Here is a 7,373-nt window from a genome sequence, read left to right on the forward strand (position 1 = left end):
AACGGAAGACCCTTTTGTTTTTCTACGGTTTCTTTTTTTTCTTATTCTTATTATTATTATTCTTTTTATTTTTTTTCCAACTCAAATATTTCCAAAACGCTTGCATCGATTGTTTTGAAATTTACAGGTTCAATGTGTATCTTAAAGATCTCTATATTAGAAGAGCTGATATAAAATATATTTCTCGCCTATTAATTTGATTTATTTGCACTCAGCGGCAGTATATGACGTAAGAACTGATGCTATTTCTATAACTCAATCAAAATCAGTCAAAAACATTTTTCTCATATATTTATAATTCCAAATTGAAAATATAGAGCGCATGCTTGAACAAAAGAAACTTTTTTTGTTATTATTAGTCTTGGCTAGATACATCTCTGATTAAAATATTTTGTTTGTTCAAGCATGCGCTCTGTGTTTTCTAACAGAAAAACTGCTTGAAAACAAGCTGTTTTATGCAAAAAATGCAAAAATGGCGGGATTAGGTTGTCTTCACGATGTCATATTTCTAAATTATGGGCACTTGAATCAAAATAAACATGATGTAAAAACATCACATATATATCTGTACAAAGAAAACAAAGATTTACAGTAACATGATGATGTTCATTTTAGGGGGCCCTTTTAGGCCCATATCATATATAATCCTTTCATTGAAATACCGTTGCTTGATTTGATAAGCAAATCATTTAATATTTATTCGTTTGATGAGATATCGGCGCTTCTGATTGGTTGAAAAATTTCTTTGATACCTGCATCAATAAAATTTTTGCCGGATCTACTTTTCTCAACTGCTCTGATCTAACACTATTTATAGAACGGGAATTTCCAAGATAAACACTGTCAACAAAATGTAAAGTTGTGTCTGTTTTATTGTCAGCAAACAAAATGCAAACTTGTGAATATAGAAACTTGAAAGTTTAACCTTCAAAAATAAACAAAACACTTTGTTTGATTCACGAAATAGAAAATTAAGCGTCTTCTCACGATTTCGTCTGCTTGAGATCAATCAACATTTACAGCGAGGCTGGCTGTTCCTTTTCCAGGAATATTATAACGAACATATAGGCCTATAAACTTTCACGGTAACACTTCTGTTCAAATTTGGTAATGATAATTTTTACATTTACACACGTAGATGATCGGTCATCAAAATAAGCGTCGTAAAGAAAAGCTATGAGTGATGCATCAACTCCTTCTGCGCATTCCAAGCGGCTGATATACCATTTAAGTGCATCACTGGCTATCTAGTTACCACAAAGTTTACAAAAGTCGCTTATACATACTATTCTCTGTCGACATATCAGCTATTTTCGTCCACGATCGCTTTTCCTTGGATGGTTATGTCCAGTTGCATATTCCAGCGATCTCACATGAAAACTAGTTTTAATACGAGTTTTTCTGCGCAGTGAATGATATCACAAGCTATCGCATGTATTTTCCTTTCGTTTTCAATTCAGCTGGTTCAGATTTTAACTAACTATTTGTGTTTAATCCATTAAATTCAGCCCAGTAGCTCTGCATCAGCTGAAGGCGAATCCATTTTGAATATTGTTGCTGTTGTTGTTTTGTATTCATACGCGCCGCTTCATTTACATTATTTACATTTTTGATCAATGACACTTCACATTTTTTTATTTGAAAATGTTTAATTAAATAAGAAATGAAGGTAGCGCATTGATGAAGTTTTCCGGTCAATTTTTTCTTTGATACGTCGATCAATAGAAAAATTATTATCTTCATTTCTTAAAACATCATAGTCACGCTGTAAAAAAAAAAATAAAAAATGAGTTAAACCTTTGAAACCAATTAATTAAGCACATACTTTTAAACTAATTTTTTAGAAGCAGTACATCCGCGCGAACAACATTAATATAGTGATTTTTAATTGCTTAAATAAAACACTTATTTTACAAACATTGATAAGTTTAGAATAATTTTAATTTTCTTAAAACTATGTTTCCCTTTCACTGAAAGTTAGCCCAAAGATGAAAGCAATAATTCTTGCTATTGCTTTGTGTTACGCTGTCACAACTGCCCAGGCCCACTGGCAACCTAATGGAAACATGAACAACGGCGATGGTTATGATACGGGAGGTCAGTTTTTCAATTGAATTATAAGATATGAACTGTAAACTGAAAAAAGGGTTTACATTAAAAACAAATAATGTTATAAAGCATACATGGAAACTAGAGTTTTATCCAGGCTGTAATAAATTTACAGATAATTTTCTTTTAAAATTGTGGATTTTTTTTTTTTAAATTGTAATGCGATAAAAATTGTGTATCATAATAATCACTTTTATAAATGAGCAGATTATTATTATTAATAACTCATGTATATTTAAACTTGTCGCACCATTCAGCAACTTGAATTTATCATGTTTACACTATGATTTCAAAGTTAAAAAAACGTCAACCAGATATATAGCCAACTTTGAGCATTGTCACAGAACAATTATTTTACATCTTATGTCAAACCAAGAGGTATAAGCTTAAAAAACATTTTAGCATTAAAAAATGAAAAAAAATTGATAACAGTATTATGCATTTCTTTATGGGGAATATACCAAACATATACATGTAAAATTGATGAAGTGTTAGACTGCTTTCTAGATAATCAAAAAGTCGTTTTTAAGAATGTTGTAGATTGGAAATAATGTTTATATTTACGTAAATTAATTTTTAAACATATTTGGTTATGTAATATTGTTTAACATACATTGGCGTTTGAGATACTGATAAGGTTCAGTGTTGACATTAATTTTGTTAAAGGCTGGAGTGGCTGGAGTGACTGGACTGGATGGAATGGATGGGCTGGATGGAGTGGCTGGAGTGACTGGAATGGATGACATGGAATGGCTGGATGGAGTGGATGGAATGAATGGGATGACTGGACTGGATGGAATGGCTGGAGTGACTGGACTGGAGATAACTATAACAGAGGACACCGTGCCCGGGGCAGGAGAAGATACTAACAAGGATAAAACCTCCACAGAAGAAGCTAAAAATACAACAGCTGAAATTAAAAACTGGTGTAAATTTTCTTACAAGTTTTATAACTTTCAAAAAGTTGTTTTTTTTCTTTTCATTATGTTAGTCCCCAAACTTGATACCCCAATTGATTATAAACATATTAATCCACCTTGTAGTCATTTTCTGAATTTAAAATATGTATGTCGACTGGTTTTTTTTTTACCTTTTTTACTTCAAAACTATCATGCATATGATAAAGTGCTTGTTTATTTTTGTATTTTGCTTGTATTTTGCTTTACTATAGCATTTTTTATGAACACGATTCAGCAAAAAGAACATTATTACAGAATATTTAGGTGTAAATTTATCAAATTATAATATAAATTTGATATAAAACAAAACAGCTTAATAAATGCCACTTTGTATGACACATAGTGTGGTCCTTTGGATTGACAGCCACTTCATGTGTATTAATAATTCAAATTCAATTCGGGAAACATGAACAAAAGCTCCAGGCGGATTGGAACTCATGATCTGCGGTTGGGAAGCATAATACTTTAACCACTAAGCTATGACGATATACAACCCAATCAACGAAATAAACAGTTTAAAGAAGTCCGAGCATCGCACTACGTCATAATACGGATTTTACAATATTGGTTCGACTTTTACAGAGCGTTTTAGATACCCGATATTGATTTTGCTCTACATTGTAAACAATGGCAATAATAAGCAATTAGAACGGTAATATATGTATTCTATGAGAGATAGAAATGAATAATGTTGAGAAACTCGATTCTGTTAAAGTAAAATGAAAAACGAAGTTTCTAATTAACCAGGATCTCAGGTATGCTTATATCTTCTTTGTTTTGACCCCCCCCCCCCTCCCGAATTTTTCTTTTTCTTTTACTAAAACCGGTTTAAATCAAGAGACAGAAACTATTTCGAATTTAATCAATCGTCAATTAATTAATCTTTAAATGATATCTAACATTGTTGACAGATCTAGGCAGACAACTGTAGCAAAATGTGATTTTACGGATTTTTTCGTCAGGGTCTACTTGGTTTAGAGCTTATAGCGTGAAAAGTAATCCGTCATCATATAATTTATTTTACCAAATCTTTTTTCTAAGATGTCAATCTATAGAATAAACACCATGAATTTAAGTTTGAGTCCATAAAATAGTAAAAAAATTACCAAACGCGATACTAGCATTGCATTTTTTGTATTCTATTTTGATACATCAGGTCCATAAAGCGTACTTACTTACAAAAATTTGCACAAAATTATTGATGAGATATGGCTTAATTAAATATTTATACTCTATTTTGTATGTTCAGTTCTAAATTTCCAAAAAATTGGTAATTATTTTTAGGAAAAACGGACGTCTGGCAAATTTCATAATTGTCAATAATTTTCGCAAGGGGGTACACCCGTCTGAGAGGTGATAACAAACAAACTAGCATGTAAACATACATATTTTCTTTTGTATATGTATTGCTAGAATGTATATTTATCATTTAAAGCTAAGCTTTTAATGATTGAGCCCATTTAGTGCCGAGTATAGAACTACCTTAACACAACATTTAAATCGCCATCTTGTGACTTAGTGTCTTAAAAAGTATAAGTCTAGTTGTAGTGAGGTACCTTAACCCATGCGTGTGTGCACAACTGTAAGTGCTGGCGCAATATCTTGATGAAAAATTAAACTATTACACGCTGTAAAAATAACGCTTTGGTACAGGAATGGGGCAAAAGTAATTTCTATTGGTAATGAGTGTAATTAATTACATTTTTTTATGTAATTGAAAGTTAAGTGTAAGTGACATATTCTTCATAACATGTAATGGTAATTTAGTTAATTAATTCCAAAAATTACATTTAATTCAAATTACCTTTCAATTACTTTCAATTACACACTGATAATTGTGTATATGAATAAGAAAGCGGTACACTATCGCCTTCACTTCCGATAATACAGAAGTTTGAAAGATCAAACTAGATGCTGTCATTTGACAGATATACCCGCATCAAGTGTTTGCATCTAAATAACACTGTTTTGTTACAGTATCAGTTTTTGTAAAAACAAGGCTACATGCAATTTCCAGTAATTTTTAAAAATTATATTTTCATAAAGAATAAGATCCCATCCCATAATACATATGAAAAGCCTTTTATGTACGATTTGGGGTTGAACTGTTTGCATGTGAATTAATTTCTAAAGTTAATCAATAATCTTAGCATTTCATGTCATAGAAAGTATGGTCATTATAATTATTACAAATAAAACAAAAATTATCCCTCTCCCTTTGCCAGCATACTGTATCATCATATTTTGATATTTGAATAAGCTTATCATCATCACCTATCTTATGTATTTGTACAGTGTCTATCATTTTAATTGCAAAGTTTATTTTTTAATTTGTCAAACTTACACTTACATACTTATTGAGTTGACCCCATATTTAATTGACCCTGTGACATTTTGTATTAAATTTGTGTATTACATGTAATTAAGTCTAGAGACTTATTATCTTGTTTATATGAGTTAAAATAGGAAGGAAGGGGTCATTTTTTTTTAAATGTATTATGATGAATCAACTATAATGAAGACCATGACCCTTTGGGATCGTTCTGACCCAAAGAAACAGGAAAATACCAATTACTTGAAAATTGTTGAAATCTAGAACTAGAAATAATAAAGTACTTAATCTTATTCATATGTAGTGATTGACCCATGTGGTTTATTCCCAGCCTATTGATGAACCTGCTTTGTTTAAGAGACTTAACTATTGCCTTGAATATATACAATATTTTGTTTATCTCAAAAATTAAAAAGCAATTTCCAAAATCTTAATGTGCATCTAGAGAAAAATACCAGTCAAGAAATGATTCATAATATTCTACCATACACATGTAAGAAGTCTCTGAATCTTTAGAACCAGGTTTGATTGGGAGGGGGGGGGATGAATGTGGAGGATAAACATTTAGTTTTAATCATTTATTGTTAATAATTTTTACTTGAATATTAGTTATTGATCTCTAAGTAGAAAATAAGACTTCTGATCATATCTCAATAGATCATTTTTAAATTATGCAAGATGTAATGTGATTTTAAAAAAAACAAACATTTTTTACCAGTTTATAAAACTTTTTAGACCCCAAATTATATTTTGATTTTAATAGAACATTCGACAATTAAGAAAAGTGTAAATTTAAGTCTTTTTTTATTTTAAGCAAAAATAAAAAGTATTGCAAGGTTTTTTATTTTAAGAAAGAAAAAGTCATTTTATTTACAGTGTGGCAATTTTATAATGTACTTTAAAGAGATTTGAAGTTTGATTTTTTGATTGCAGATCTGGACCCCGCCCCCCCCCCCTCCCCCGATCCCATCTCTAGATCACATCCCTATCACATCCAAAGATATGATGTATCTATTCATTAAATCTAAGAGGAGTTCTGGGACGTTAGGTTTTTTTTAGTGATAAACGTCAATTTTTTGCTATTATTTGACACCCAGGATGAAATTTAAATTTTTAAAACCTTATTGCACATCTATAGGACAGCCCCTATCATATCCCAAGATATTTTTGCTGCCTACCAATCCCCATGGTAAAAAAAATTTCTAAGACCCGATCACACTTCAAAATGACACCCCAATCATATTCTAAAAGATCATTTGGCTACTGCAAAAAATGTTGACGTTTTTGAAACCAGATTTCTTTGTTAACAAAAACGTCATTTTTTATCTACCCAGGACAAAATTGAAATTTCTGAAACTTTATTGCGGATCTATAGGACACCCCAAAACATATTACAAGAGATGACTTGTCCGTGTTAAAAATTATAGGAGGAGTTCGAGGAAGAAGGTTTTTTGTGAAAATAAATAATTTTTTACCAATTATTTGACCCCCTGGACTACAAGAGAATTTTTGAAACCTTTTTACAAAACAACATGACACCCCAAATCAAACTTCAAGAGTTCAGTTTGCTGGTTAATAAGATGTAAGAGCAGTTTGAGAAAGTAAAACGTGACAGACGGACGGACGGACAGACGAACGGACGGAGAGAACAGGGTAACAACAATATATCCGAACTTACTTTAGAAAGTGCGGGAATAGTTAGGAAGAGTACTTAAATGCGTTTAGCTTTTACTTATATAATTGTAGTTTTTTTATATAAACATTTTTACTCATTCACTATCTAATCATGAGGTTCCTAAATTCATGTCAAATATGAATATCAATGTTTCTAATATATATCAATTTGTTAGGTACCAATAATTTTGATAGTATGCTCAATCTCTTTTACCTCAAAATTTAATCATTTTCTTGGAAAAATTTATAATTTTAAGTATAAATTGAGTTAAATTAAAAAAATTGTTTATGTTACAAGT

The 7,373-nt window shown here is 30.7% G+C and overlaps 1 long non-coding RNA gene across 1 annotated transcript; it reads left to right on the top strand.

Annotated features, from left to right (window-relative positions):
* Positions 1-1,776: 1,776 nt before the first annotated feature.
* LOC136271051 (uncharacterized) lies at positions 1,777-3,145 on the top strand. Its single transcript, XR_010708845.1, has 2 exons — positions 1,777-2,097; positions 2,776-3,145. It is a non-coding gene; the product is annotated as an uncharacterized lncRNA (long non-coding RNA).
* The last annotated feature ends 4,228 nt before the right edge of the window (positions 3,146-7,373 follow it).

The sequence above is a fragment of the Magallana gigas genome, chromosome 8 (genome assembly GCF_963853765.1).
Source record: "Magallana gigas chromosome 8, xbMagGiga1.1, whole genome shotgun sequence".
Lineage (NCBI taxonomy): Eukaryota > Metazoa > Mollusca > Bivalvia > Ostreida > Ostreidae > Magallana > Magallana gigas.